Raw genomic sequence first — 16,290 nt, forward strand, 5'->3', positions numbered from 1 at the left:
ATCTTCCTGGAACATGTGACTGGCATCTGACTTGCCATATCCAGGAAGATCCTTTCGATCCATAGGGCCGGGGGCTGGTGTTGTCATGGGTGTCCGCACCGAAAGATCCTCTCCCTACATATACACAAAGATGAAAGAGAAGATTAGATCATAAATTCAACTAATACTATAAGCATGTAGTGTCCAACAAAAACACCCCACTTACTCTTCAATAATGACCTCCCTGAAATCCACGCCTTTGCCTCCGAAGGGATTGCAGTGTTGCAAAGTGCCTTCACGCACGTATCTTCCATTCTCAATACACCTGCACAACACAGTGGATGGTAATGATGCCTACAGGGAAGCATGAAGGTACCAACCACGTAAGAAGCCTCCAAAGTCTCCCCACAGGCAAAACAAGAACCAAACACATGTATTGTGTTTTCAGAGACCACAACATGAAGCCTTGGAGTCAACGTTGTCGTGCTGTGGCACGTACATAGTGGGAACGCATGCTACAAGATCTATCTTGTATTTTTTTAGATACATAATTATATTTCCTATAGTGTACATATGCATATTTAAGTATAATAATAAGCCTTCTATCTCATCCTATTATTTTTCTCAAGGATAACATATCCTTACTTTACCATCAGAAAATACTATGGGAAAAGCATCAATAGCTCCGCCTCTTTAATTTGGGGCAAAAAGAATTGATTCTTTATTTCTATCATCTCACACCCTAGCTAGATCCTATATCTAGGGTAAGCTCTAATATATATATATTCTATGTATTTTTTATACTTTTCTTATATTTCTTTTTAAATATCTACTAGGAGAGAATCAAATCCTAGTGGGACACTAGGTGGCATGATTTCAAAGATACACTTATTTTAATGCATTATTGCAAGCATGATTACAAAAATTTGTCAAGGAGCAATGTCATGCTTTCATATGGCATGAGGTGTCCTTTGGAATTAAATGAAAGTCTAGGCTAAGGGGACCACGGGAAGACTTTTGCTACCAGAAATGGACCCTATTTTGATGAATTTTTTACACAAGGTTCCAATCCGAATTGGAGAATGATTTTAAAATGAAAATCGTAGCTAATGAGATGAAGTTTCTGCCCATATTTTTACTTTTTTATTTGGAGCCACGGTTAAGGAGATATGATCAAAATATTGGACCCCAGTCTGCCCACATCATGCAGGGACAGCTCATTTCCAACTTTTCCAATTCGTGTTCACACTGGCTCCTCTCTTCTTGTGTAAACCCTTGGGGGTTCCCTTCACCTATAAAAGGGGACCTCTTCTTCCTTGGAAGAAACTCAAGAATTTAAGCCATTGATGAGAGGAATTCATGAGGGAGTTAGTAGTAACGCCTAATTGTACTTAGCCATTAACATAAGCCCAAGCCTACACTTTCTCCTAGAGGGAGACTGGCCATTCTTGCAACAATCTAGCCTTGTAAGATCAACTCTAATCAAAGAAGGTCTTGCACTTGGTGTATCAATCAAAGTGGAATTATTTACTCTTCTTCTCTCTCCCATCAATAATGGTGCCGAAGAGTTTCAAGTAAGATGTGTTCTACATTGATGTTTTCTTGATTTCTTGTTGTTTTCATTTTCATCTCTAATCCAATATATACATATATATGTATCTAATCTCATCTCCTTAACCAAACCTATCTCTCTTATTCTTAGTCATTCATCCTCTCTAGGTTCTCTTTGCTATAGGTACATCTCTCCCCGCAGTATCCTTATTGCCTACGGGCAAGAATAGGGCTTGGGAGGGAAACTTCTCATCTCTTCACTTCTCTCATATCTACATTTCTCACATACTATCCTAGATGAATAACCCACATGGTGATCATTTCTATCGCTTTCACTCTGTACGATCTATTAGAATTAACGTATGGATTAGCCATAAAATACACTTTCAACAACGTATAGTGTTTCTCTTCGGCCCTGAAAGGCTCAATGAAATACTTCTATCACCGGATCCCATCATACTACCTCTCATAGACTATAATTTTTCTTTTGATGTAAGCGTAGTTATCTTGCTATGAACCAAGAGGATTTGTACACACAATTAATCCCAATCACTAGACAAAATATCTATATTATGGTAAGCACAAAACTACAATTCCAAAGAACAATTCCTAGCCTATTTGGTCAACCAAGATTGAATGCCATTAACTCATCCATTAACCCTTTCATATTACCCATGATACGATATAATTATAGCATTGATGTTTTCATCTTCGTATTGTTTTAACATTCTCTTTTGCGTTCTTTCTTTGTGTGTGTGTGAGTGCAAGAGAGAAAGAGTGAGTCTTCTTTGATTGTACTTCTTTCCAAACCCTAGTATTCATGGCATCTATGGTTTAACTCCTTCATATAGTTTTTGTTGAGTTCTCTCACAAACTCTCACAGCCATAAGCCCGGTGCTTTCCTGGCAAGACCGCAAATTTCTCGACATATTTTTGGTGAACCCGACGCGAAACTGCAAGGGTGAGAGTTTGTGGGTAACCATGGGTGAGCATGTTGAGCAACAGGGTATGCATTTTCACCCAACAACAATGCAAATGTTTGAAGCATTTGCAATGTTCATGCAACAACAACATGCCACTGAAAGAAGGGAGATTTCAGCAACGAAGGCCATACAAGCGGTCGTCAACACAATGGATCAATTCAATGGCAAAGATGTAACCAAGTACTTACGCGAGTATGTGAAGGAGATGGAGCTACATCGCGTGTCAGAAGGTGAGATGATTCAAAGCTTTAAGCTAGTTGTTGCTCCAAAAATTAGGGAGCATGTTAGGGCAATTGAAGACAGGCATGGGAGAAATTGGGAAGAACTCAAAGTAGCTTTAAAGGAGGAATATTTCATGGTGGACTCTGAGAGAGTGACAAAAAGGACATTTTTAGAATGGGTAGTCAAGCCAAAGCAAGGACTATCAATAACAGAACTACTTAGGGAATTTGAGCGGCGCTATGCACAACTCACAAGGACAGAAAGGGCCACACTAGATGCAGAAAAGACAGATCTTTTCTTACAAGCTGCAAGTAAAGAGTTTCATGAAAATTTGGAGCTTCTTCTTGAAGATAAAGATGCTGAGCAAGGACTAAAGACCGACTGGAACGAGGTTGAAGGTGCAGTCTCACTGCTTGCCAAACGACAAAGAAGAAGGGACAAGATGGTACTAAACACTACAAGTCCTTCCACCTCAACTCCTGACAAAATGGTAAAGCCTACTTTTATCGCTCCTAAGTTTGATGAGTCCATGCTAGATGAGCTTGTGAAGGGAATGCGTGACTTGAAGGTGAAGCTTGCAAATCTTGAAGAAAAAGGCCAACCATCAGGGCCACTTCCTAGGCAAAGACAACAGCCCAAAGAAGGGTTTGTTAATAGATGTATTTGGTGTGATAGTACAGACCATGTAAGAAGGGATTGTGATGATTTTAGTGATGCTTTGTCAAAAGATGTTGTCTTTTTTAAGGATGGTAAAATCCACTTAAGAGAGACACGTCTACCCTTGAGAACTAACTTTGGGAAGGGGGGAATGCAAACCTTAGTTGAAGATATGGCAACTAAGCATGCCACCTCTTCAGTTGAGGCAGCTACTTATGGAGTAAAAATTGAGCATTTTTGTGATGAAGAGATGAGTGACCATCATGGTCAAATTTGGCCAAATGTCATGCAATTAGCTAAAAAGGGAAAGCTTACAAATGAGATTCTACATGAATCAGGTGATTGCATACGTCTAGAAACAGGATGGAATGATCCAGTGGACTCATTGTCACTGCATGCCTACATTACAAAATGCCAACAAAATGAGGCAATTGTAGAAGAGAAGCGCAGACGTGAGAATGCTGATGAAGGACCATCAAAAAGAGCTTCTAGAACTGGGGGAAGAAGTGATTCAATTCCTTCTCAAACACCCTCAACAAAAGGAGCATCTCCACCTGAAGTACTCATGGAGGAGTCTACAACAGGAAAGCAGAAAGAGCCAACAAAAGGTAAGACAAAAGGCCCAACTTATAAACTACAATCTAATATTGAGGTTTCTACAGATTTAAAGAAAGTCTTGGAGGAAAGGATCTTGAATAGCAAGATGGAGTTCACTTTGGGAGAAGTTCTTCGCATTGCAAAGCGTGAATTCCACGAGGAGATCATCGACATCATCAAGAGGAAGAGGCAAACCCTTGCTGAAGTTTCTCATCCACAGGTTGAAGGGGAAACCTCGAAGACACAAGGGATGCAACTACAAAATAAGGAGAATGATGGAGCTGTGGTAGGATGCTACCAATCTAGTGGGAGAGTGAAGCAAGTGTATTTCTCAAATGATGATGAATAAGTTGAAGATATTCCTAGGAGTTACTATTCACGAAGTCATTGGGCAAGGGCTACTACATAAACTTTGGTCAAGGTAGGTGATTTTGAAGAGCCATCTGTTGCCTTGATTGACCATGGTTCAAAAATAAACATAATGTCAAAGAGTCTCTACAACAAGTGCAAATGGCCGATGGATGCAGATCATGGCTGAATGGTAAAAGTGGCAAACAATTCATCCGGTGAATTGTATACAGCATGTCGGGGTGTGAAGGTAACAATAGGTGATGTAAAGATTGACCAAAACTTCTTTGTACAGGATACATCTTCATATCATCTCATCCTTGGACAACCCTACATTGTGGGAGTTCGAATGGAAACAAAGGTAATGGATGATGGTTCAACATATGCTAGAATATGTAGCAAAGATGGTAAACGAGCTGTCCAATTCCTCACAGTCTGTGTAAACCATGAAAGAAATCGTGAGAACCTCAGAGAACATCCTCTACCAAAGGTAAGCAAAAAGTTTCAAGATCATAGAGAAATGATGGGTTTTGCCCAAGTACCATTGTAAAGCCGGATTGCAGTGGTACAGAAAGAAAAAGGGTCTCGCCTGATCCAAAAATAGGTGAAACCTTCTCGATGAGCTCCTTGATAACAAGGAATGGATTAGTATGTTTTACAAAACTTGAAGATTTGAAGAGATATGAGAGGCATTATGTGCATAATGTACAAATAGGCATGAAAAAGAGTGGGTTGCTAGAGCCTACTGAAAATGTTTTGGGTTTGTGTGAACAAGTTTCTTTTGTAGATACTATGGGTGAGCTTGATGCTATAATGAGGTTTAGTTTGCATCTTGAAAATGAAGTTGTGGAAGTTTGCTCTATGGAAATGTATCAAGTAATAGAAGCCTTTAAAGAAAGCCAAACAGTTGGCCCAGAAGTCCATGTTGAAACTAAATACAAGAGTGTAGCAAAGAAGGTGAAACCAGTAGCTTCACCCTTACCACCCAAAAACAGGGAAAAGATTGAACAGGCTTCTTTACAACCAAGTTTGCGGAATCCTAAAAAGATCGGGCATACCTTCACAAAGGAGTCTTTTCAAGAGTTGCAGATTGGTTGCAAGGAGTTTCTAACACAGGAGGAGACAAAGTGCTTCAAAGAAATGCTTTCAAAGCATGGTAAGGCTTTTGCATTTGAGCCACATGAGATAGGATGTGTTGATCCTTATATTGTAGCTCCTATGGTAATTTTCACAATACCTCATGTGCCTTAGAACCTGCGGCCTATTCCGGTTCCAAAGGCTCATTTGCCAAAGTTAGTAGAGCTAGTGAATGAGAAAATCAAAATGGGAATCTTGGAGCCTTCTTGTGCTCCATACTCAAACAGGTGGTTCACAGTTCCAAAGAAGAATGGTTCTCTACGCTTCATCCAAGATATGCAACCAGTGACAAGGTGACAATTAGAAATGTAGGTACAGGTCCAATTGTGGATGAATTTGTAGAGGCGTTTGCAGGGAGGGCAATCTACTCAATGGGGGATCTCTACTCAGGGTATGATCAATTTGAGCTTGCAATCGAAAGCAGAGACTTGACAACCATGAGGACGCCTTTGGGTTTGGTAAGGATGTGTACCTTGCCATAGGGAGCAACCAACTCGGTTGCACATATGATGAATGGGATGAATAAGATCTTACGTGACTTTATTCCTCACATCACAATGCCTTTCATTGATGATTTGCCTATCAAAGGATGTGAAGAAAGTGACAAAGATGAAGCTTTGGATCTCAAGGGATGTTGCAGGTTTGTGGTAAATCAAATAAATGATTGTGATAAAATTTTGTCTAGGTTGGAAGAAGTGAATCTTACATTGTCAGGGAAAAAGTCTATGTTTGGTGTCAAAGAAGTGCTCATTGTGGGGCACATGTGCGGGCCATATGGTAGGAAACCTTGTCCATCAAAGGTAGATTCCATCCAAAGAATGAAAGAAACATGCACTAGCATCACTGAGGTTAGAAGGTTTCTTGGAGCATGTGTCTTCTATGTTATTTGGATTCCACATTATGCACATGTAGCTAATCCTCTTTATAAGCTACTTAGAAAGAATCAAAAGTTTAAATGGACAGAAGCACATGTAAAATCCATGAAAAAGCTAAAGGAGTTATTCCAGTCAGCAACGACTTTGAGAAAGGTAGACTATGAGTGTCAAAGGCCAGTGATTGTGACAGTAGATACCAGTCCTACAGGGATTGGATGGGCAATAGGGCAAGATGACAAAGAAGGACACAGGTATGTGGTAAGATTTGGAGCAAAGGTACTAAGTGATCGCCAAAGAAACTATCCACAGATAAAGAGAGAGTTATGGGGTATGGTTACAGCCTTGAAAAGTGGGAAAGAGTACCTAATTGGTGCATGTGTGGTTGTAGAAACAGATTGTCTACCACTTCTTGGGATGATTACAAGCTTCTCAACACCAGACATTGCTATGTTGCGGTGGATTGCCTACATTAAGTCCTTAAATCCCGAGTTTAAGCACATTGCAGGTAAAGACAATACAGTGGCAGATATGCTATCAAGGGAAAGGTATGAAGATGAGTCACAAATGATTGATGAGGGAGATGATGTAGGCACAAAATTCTATTCTATCTCTCATGTCAAAGGTAACAATGTCTGCATGACTAATTCACTTGAATTGTTCTTGAAAGATCTTTATGAAGGTGATTGGCTTTCTATTGGAAGGTACTTGAGTACTCTAACAAAACAGGATGATTGGTTTGAACAAGAATTCAAGAGGATACGCAGGAAAGCATATGGGTACTTTTTAAGGGATGGTTACTTGTGGAAGCATCCTAAACAAAAGGGTGCTATACCACAACGGGTTATATGTAAAAAAGAGACTCAAGTAAAGCTCATGCAAGAGTTTCATGAGAGTCTATGGGCTGGACACAGGGGTGTGTGGGCAACCTTCTCCAAGTTGAAATAAAAATACTGGTGGAAGGGTATGTATAAAGATGTATCTCAGTTTGTAGAGTCATGTGTAACTTGTCAAATGTATTTAAATGTTAGACATTGTGATGGATTTCACCCTACATATCCACTAGCCATGCACTATAAATGGGTTGTGGATCTAGTCACGATGCCTTTAGGACTCTGGGAGATGAGATACTTGGTTCCTGCACGAGAGGACCTAACTAACCAGGTTGAAGGAAGAGCATTAACAGCTAAGACCACAGAAGCTGTGTGCAAATTCCTTCTTGATGAGGTGATTTACCGTTATGGTTGTGTGGAAAAAATCACTGCAGATCGAGGTGAACTGGATGCCGAAGAAGCAAGGGAGTTCTTTTCAAGATTAGGGATCAAGCTTTCTCTTACTACAGCTTACAACCCTGAAGGCAATGGAAAGAGTGAAAGAGGGCATCCTCCTATCATCAAAGCTTTGGCCAAGGCTTGCAAAGGAAGAGTTGGTGAGTGGCCAAAATTGTTACCATATGCTTTATGGGCTGATCGTACAACACATAGCTCAGTAACCATCTACATGCCTGCGGAGCTAATGTATGGTCAAAAGACAATGATGCCGATTGAGGATACAATTCCCACATGGAATGTACTACCTTGGCAAGAGGGGCTTAGTAGGGAAGATCTCCTTGCACTGCGTATAAGGCAGCTAGAGAGAAGACATGGAGACATTGAAGCTGTAAAAGAACGACTCAGAAATGCAAGGTTGAAAAACAAGGACTATTTTGATAAGAGACATCGACTCAGGAGCAAAGCAATTGACAAAGGTGACTGGGTTTTAGTGTATGATAGTAGCCTTGATAACTAGCACACAGTCATGCGTAAGTTCTCAAAAAGATGGTTTGGACCGTTTGTTGTAAAGCATGTGCATGAAAATTCTACTTACAGCTTGTCTGAACTAGATGGTACAGAAGTAAAGATTCCCATTGCAGGAAAAAGGATTAAAATGTTTAAGAGAAGAGGAGATAATGATCTAGAAGATATTAATGAGGAAGAAGAGAAAAACACAGGTGAAGATCAAAGTGAACATGAAGCTCTGGAATCATCTAGTGAAGAGGAAGAAAAGGAAGATGTACAAGAGGTCTAATCTTACAAAGAGACAATCTAGCACATACCGGAGGATGTGCAGGTTTAGAGGGGGTGGATGTTGTGCTGTGACACGTACATAGTGGAAACGCATGCTACAAGATCTATCTTGTATTTTTTTAGATACATAATTATATTTCCTATAGTGTACATATGCATATTTAAGTATAATAATAAGCCTTCTATCTCATCCTATTATTTTTCTCAAGGATAACATATCCTTACTTTACCATCAGAAAATACTATGGGAAAAGCATCAATAGCTCCGCCTCTTTAACTTGGGGCAAAAAGCATTGATTCTTTATTTCTACTATTTCATTATCATCTCACACCCTAGCTAGATCCTATATCTAGGGTAAACTCTAATATATATATATTGTATGTATTTTTTATACTTTTCTTATATTTGTTTTTAACTAGGAGAGAATCAAATCCTAGTGGGACACTAGGTGGCATGATTTCAAAGATACACTTATTTTAATGCATTATTGCAAGCATGATTACAAAAATTTGTCAAGGAGCAATGTCATGCTTTCATATGGCATGAGGTGTCCTTTGGAATTAAATGAAAGTCTAGGCTAAGGGGACCACGAGAAGACTTTTGCTGCCAGAAATGGATCCTATTTTGATGATTTTTTTACACAAGGTTCCAATCTGAATTGGAGAATGATTTTAATGTGAAAATCGTAGCTAATGAGCTGAAGTTTCTGCCCATATTTTTACTTTTTTATTTGGAGCCACGGTTAAGGAGATATGATCAAAATACTGGACCCCAGTCTGCCCACATCATGCAGGGACAGCTCATTTCCAACTTTTCCAATTCCTGTTCACACTAGCTCCTCTCTTCTTGTGTAAACCCTTGGGGGTTCCCTTCACCTATAAAAGGGGACCTCTTCTTCCTTGGAAGGAACTCAAGCATTTAAGCCATTGATGAGAGGAATTCATGAGGGAGTGAGTAGTACCGCCTAATTGTACTTGGCCATTAACATAAGCCCAAGCCTACACTTTTTCCTAGAGGGAGACTAGCCATTCTTGCAACAAGCTAACCTTGGAAGATCAACTCTAATCAAAGAAGGTCTTGCACTTGGTGTATCAATCAAAGTGAAATTATCCACTCTTCTTCTCTCTCCCATCAATAATGGTGCCGAAGGGTTTCAAGTAAGATGTGTTCTACATTGATGTTTTCTTGATTTCTTGTTGTTTTCATTTTCATCTCTAATCCAACATATACATATATATGTATCTAATCTCATCTCCTTAACCAAACCTATCTCTCTCATTCTTAGTAATTCATCCTCTCTAGGTTCTCTTTGCTACAGGTACATGTCTCCCCGGAGTATCTTTATTGCCTACGGGCAAGAATAGGTCTTGGGAGGGAAACTTCTCATCTCTTCACTTCTCTCATATCTACATTTCTCACATACTATCCTAGATGAATAACCCACATGATGATCATTTCTATCGCTTTCACTCTGTACGATCTATTAGAATTAACGTATGGATTAGCCGTAAAATACACTTTCAACAACGTATAGTGTTTCTCTTCGGCCCTGAAAGGCTCAATGAAATACTTCTATCACCGGATCCCATCATACTACCTCTCATAGACTATAATTTTTCTTTTGATGTAAGCGTAGTATCTTGCTATGAACCAAGAGGATTTGTACACACAATTAATCCCAATCACTAGACAAAATATCTATATTATGGTAAGCACAAAACTACAATTCCAAAGAACAATTCGTAGCCTATTTGGTCAGCCAAGATTGAATTCCATTAACTCATCCATTAACCCTTTCATATTACCTATGATACGATATGACCATAGCCTTGATGTTTTCATCTTCGTATTGTTTTAACATTCTCTTTTGCGTTCTTTCTTTGTGTGTGTGTGAGTGCAAGAGAGAAAGAATGAGTCTTCTTTGATTGCACTTCTTTCCAAACCCTAGTCTTCATGGCATCTATGGTTTAACTTCTTCATATAGTTTTTGTTGAGTTTTCTCACGAACTCTCACAGCCATAAGCCCGGTGCTTTCCTGGCAAGACCGCAAATTTCTCGACAACGTGTGAGTCATCCCTCTCTTCACATCAGCAGAGAGCTTGCTTACAAATTCGCACTGGTCTTGAGTTTCCAGGGACTCGTTGTAGAGCATGGCATACTGTCTCTGCCAAACAGAATGCTCTCGTAATTTACTTACCAAAACAACCAAGATGCATGGAATAACACATGCAATAGCAAAAAGTTATTGAAAGAGTACCAAAATAGAACAAAAGAGTATCCAACAGGCTCAAAAACAGTACCAAAATTGACTGTTTGCAAGGAATAAAACATGCAGTACCAAAATATTATTGCAACAGTTACAAAATAGAACCAAGACAGTACCAAATCAAACAATTAACAAAGAAAACATTATTAGAAGAAAATACCAATGTAGTATCAAGGTACTAGAAATACCAAAAGTACCAAAAGTACCAAAAGTTTCAACAATACCAGAGCAGTTTCAAGCACCAAAAGTACCCAAGTCATACTCAAAATTACAGTATAAGACAGTAACTAGAAAGTACCAAAATAAGTAATGAGACTACCCAAAGAGCAGATAAATACCCAGAGTACCAAGGATTGTGCCACATAGCACCCAAGGAAAATCTGTAAACTATATGAGTACCAAAATTGTCAAGGCAGTGCCAAAATGGTCAAAGAGAGAACCAAATCAAATAAATAAGCGCAAAAGGTTACAAGGAAAGTACCAAAAGTACCAAAATAGGTTGAAGTACCAAATGTTTCAACAGTACCAAATCAGTATCAAGCACCAAACGTACCCAAGTCATACTCACCATTACAATATAAGGCTGTAACTAGAAAGTACCAAAATAAGTAATCAAACTACCCAATGAATAGATAAGCACCCAGAGTACCAAAGATTGTGCCACATAGTACCCAAGGCAAATCTGTAGACTATATGAGTACCAAAAATTCTCAACGCAGTACCAAAATGGTCAAAGAGAGAACCAAATAAAATAAAGAAGCACAAAAGGTTACAAGGGAAGTACCAAAAGTACCAAATGTTTCAAGAGTACCAAAGCAGTATCAAGCACCAAAAGTACCCAAGTCAAACTCAACATTACAATAAAATACTGTAACTAGAAAGTTCCAAAATAAGTAATAAGAGTACCCAATGAACAGAAAAGCAGCCAGAGTACCAAGGATTGGGCCACATAGCACCCAAGACAATATTTGTAAACTATATGAGTACCAAAAATTCTCAAGCCAATACCAGAATGATCAAAGAGAGAACCAATTAAAATAAATAAGCACCAAAAGGTTACAAGGGAAGTACGAACATAGCAGTTAGTGTTCAATTAAATACCCAAATCAGTTTAAAAAGTACCAAAACAATCCAAAAATAGCCAAACCACTTTCAAAAAAAAATTGAAAAGTACCTAGACATTTAAAGAAGATACCAAAGCACTAAGCAGCATGTACCATAGCAGTCCCAAAATAGAATTGAAAAAGACCAAATGATCAGAAAAAGCAACAAAAATACAATGGATTGTGCCATTATAGAATTCAAAACAAAACAAATAGTACAATGTAAGACTCAAAAATTAGAAACAAGGAAGTACCAAGTAGTTCAAATGAGTACCAAATGAAATGAAGCAACAACATAAAGTACTAAGGAAAGTTCCAACACTGCCCTTAGTGTTAAATAAAAGTACCAAAACAGTTAGAGAGAGTACCAAACTAGTCCAAGATAGTACTAAAACCCATAAAAATGTCAGCAAAATAAACCAGTCAAGAAGTGAAACATGCCAAATCACCAAACCTTATGCAGAATAAAAACTTTCAACAACCATACACAATGCAATAAGACAGAAAGACAATAACTCCTGTTGTTCAACCTCAGCTTGGAGATTCTTGATATCTTCATAAACCCCGTGCCGTCGTAACAAGCACCAACTTTCTCCCAGCTCAGCCTCCACCTCTCTGATCTCTTCATCAAGGATAGGTATTTGCTGCCGCAGCACACCGATGCGTGCCTCCAGGGTATCAATATCCTCCATCAAACTTTTCGCCATGCCCTCTTTACCCTCATATACTAGTAGCCGGTCCTTGTTTCCTTGAATAGAGGCCTTCAGGTCTGTTAGTTTTGATGACCCTGGATGTGACACCTGCTTTTGGAGTCTTTGGAGAAATGCCTCTAAGTCAAGTAGGTAGTCAACCACTGCCCCTCTGACACCTTGCTCTGGTTCTGTGCAGATGTTGCTACCACTTTCAGTCATGCGTGATAAGTATGGATCTTGATTTACCCCTTGTAATTTTCTGTGGTAAAAGCGCACATTTGTAAGGCCCCCGTTATGAGGAGAAGCCATCGTGCGTGAAGGAAAATCACTCGCCAGAAACCAAAATTTTCACGGCCAAGAACCATAATATTCCTTCACCGGAATATTCCTTTTCGCCGAAATATTATGGCCGGACGGCCCGAAAAGTGGTCGGAAAATGACCAATCGGTTGGCCAGTTGGCTAGTGGCTGGTGGCTGAATTCAAAAGCGGATTTGTCTACACAAGGATGGCCACATATGGGCAGATTCGAGGGTCCAATTTGGAGGGCAACCCTTTTGGCCTATAAAAGGAGGCCATTTCTACACACATTTCATAGTGTGAAGTTGATGCAACAAGGTGAGTGTTACGAGGTGAGAGTGAAGCAAGGCGGGAGCTCTATTAAGGGTTTAATCCCTTTGTAAACTACTTCTTCTTTTGAAGTGCTAAAGCCATTGAGTGGCTGCTTTCCCATGGACGTAGCCCACATTGGGTGAACCACATATATCGTGTTTACTGTCTCTCTCTCTACTCTATAATCTCTTGTGTGTGAAATCTATCTCTCTCCATTAAGTAATCTACTCAAATATCTATTTGGCTACGTCTTATTTCCTAACAACTGGTATCAGAGCAAGGTTTTCTCGTAGCTAAGTTATCTCAAGGAAAGGATTCCTTGAATTGAATAGGAGTTATGGCGGAGGAAGGGAAGCTCAAGATTGAGAAGTTCAACGGCAAAAACTACCAACATTAGAAGATGCAGATTGAATATTATCACTAGGCGGTCTTGCAATGAAGCCCGCAACAATGGCAAATGAAGCATGAATTGTCCTTGATCGAAAGGCACTGCGAACAATCCGGTTAAGCTTGGCGTTAACGGTGACCTTCTATGTTTCGGAGATGAAGACAACGAAGAACTTGATGAAGTCACTTGACGACTTCTACGAGAAACCATCGGCATCCAATAAGGTATTTCTTATGAAGCGCTTGTTCAATCTAAAGATGGCAGAGAATGGTTCAGTTGCAGAACACCTAAATTACTTTAACACAAACATAAGTCAACTTAGATCGGTGAAAATCAATTTCGATGACGAAGTGCGAGCTCTCCTTATACTATCATCTCTACCAAATAGTTGGGATAGCCTTGTGATGGCTGTGAGTAATTCTATTTCTGGCACAAATACTCTTAAGTTTGATGATGTTGTGGGTGTTCTCCTAAGCGAGGAAATACGAAGGAGAAGCACAGGTTAATCATCAAGTGTTGCACTGTCAGTGGAAACAAGAGGAAGGCCTAAGGAGAGGTTCAAAAACCAAAAAGTTCATGATCTCTCAAGGCGGAGCAAGTCACACACAAAGTCAGTTCTTGAATGTTGGAACTGCGGCAAGAAGGGCCACGTCAAGAAGGATTGTTGTTCCAAGAAGAAGAAGGAGGAAAAGTCTCAAGACAACAAGCCAGCATCGGAGGCCAATGTGGCAGGTAAACTAGAGCAAGATGCTCTAATTCTCTCATTAGACAATGTGTCTAATTCCTGGATAGTAGATTCCAGGGCTTCATTCCATGCGACACCACACAAGCAACATTTCCAAGATAACACCAAAGGTAATTTTGGGTATGTATACTTGGGAGATGATGAAGCTTGTGAGATTGTCGGCAAAGGTACATTTTTTGTCAAAACTGCTAACGGAAATGAGTGGAAGCTTAAAGATGCTAGGCATGTTCCTTCTCTTCGTAAAAATTTGATCTCTATAGGACAATTGGATGATGAAGGTCACAACATTGCATTCAGAAACAAAGGGTGGAAGATCTCAAAGGGATCTTTGGTGGTTGCCAAGGGAGAAAAAGTCGATACACTTTACTTGTGTATTGTTAGCACACAACCATCAGCTTGTGCAGCAACTACAGAAATTGACAATGCGGTGTGGCACTACCAGCTTGGGCATATGAGTGCCAAAGGAATGCAAATCCTTCAAACAAAGAAGCTTCTACTGGGTTTGAAAGAAGTGGACTCAGAGTTCTGTGAAGATTGTGTTTATGGTAAACAAAAGAGAGTAAAATTTCAAAAATCAGGAAATGAAAGAAAAAATAAAAAACTTGAGTTGGTTCATTCTGATATTTGGGGTCCTGCAAGTAGACCATTACTTGGTGGTTAATTGTATTATGTAACATTCATAGACGATGCGACTAGAAAAACATGGATTTATGTCATGAAGAATAAGTCCGATGTATTTTCCATATTTCATAGGTGGAAAGCCTTTGTGGAGAATGAAATAGGTACCAAGGTTAAATGCCTCAAATCCGACAATGGAGGTGAATATTGCAGCCAAGCTTTTGAAAGCTTTTGTGCTAGCAATGACATTCGGAGACAAAGGACAACCCCAAGGACACCTCAACAAAATGGGATTTTGGAAAGGATGAACAGAACAATCATGGAGCGACCACGAAGCATGCGGCTACATGCAGGCCTACCACTTGAGCTTTGGGTGGAAGCTGTAAGTACGTCTGTGTACTTAATCAACCGATCACCCTCAACGGCATTGGATGCAGTAGTTCCAGAAGAGGCATGAACAGGTAAACCGGTGAATTATGCATTTCTCAAAGTGTTTGGGTGTGAGGCTTTCATGCACATAGATAGAAGCCTAAGATCAAAGCTAGATGCAAAGTCCAAAAAGTGTTTCTTCATTGGATATGGAGAAGGTGACTTTGGGTATCGCCTATGGAATCCTGAAGATGGTAAAATCTTAAGGAGTAGGGATGTAATTTTTAACGAACAAAATATGTACAAAGATTACTTGGAAAGAAAACAAACAAAAGAAACAGGTGATGAGCACATGGAGCTTGAGGAAGGTGAAGACTCAAGGACTGCAAACGGTGACAATGTGCAACAACTTCAACCAAATGAGGAGCCTCAACCTATTCCCCAAAGATGTACAAGAGCAAGTAGACATCCAGAAATGTTTGTTCCTTCCTTCAACCATCTCTTGATCTCAGATTCTGGAGAGCCGGAATCATACGAAGAAGCTATGTGTTGGAATTAGGGTTGCCGAGAAACACACACAGCTTGGAGAAGACGAAGGAAGCTCAAGGCACACAATAGAGAGTGTGTTACTTAGTGTGCAATGGAAAGATAGATAGCCCTAGAGTGATGGGCGTATATACAATGCTCGGGGGAAAAAACCTCCTAAAGAGGGAAAAAATGCCCCGGCGGTCCTAGTGTGTTCACACACATCACTACCACGTGTATATGGTAACAAATCCCCCCTGGAGTGGTGCGGTGAACGAGAGTTGGCACATGAGTAAAGGGAAGTGCCATGCCCTGAGGACAGGATCAGTCCACAAAGAGGAGTAAGCCCAAAGCTTTGCAGAAAGCTTCAAGCTTCTCACGAGACAATGCCTTTGTGAAAAGATCTGCAAGGTTGTCCTATGTTGGCACATAAGCCAAGCTGATCTCTCCTACTGAGAGCCTCTCCCTGACATAGTGGTAATGCACCTCAATGTGCTTTGTGCCAGCATGAAAAAATGGGTTCCTCGCAACTACCAATGCGCTCTGACTGTCAGTGTAGAT

Source organism: Adiantum capillus-veneris, chromosome 10, assembly GCF_014529385.1.
Source record: "Adiantum capillus-veneris isolate H3 chromosome 10, ASM1452938v2, whole genome shotgun sequence".
Lineage (NCBI taxonomy): Eukaryota > Viridiplantae > Streptophyta > Polypodiopsida > Polypodiales > Pteridaceae > Adiantum > Adiantum capillus-veneris.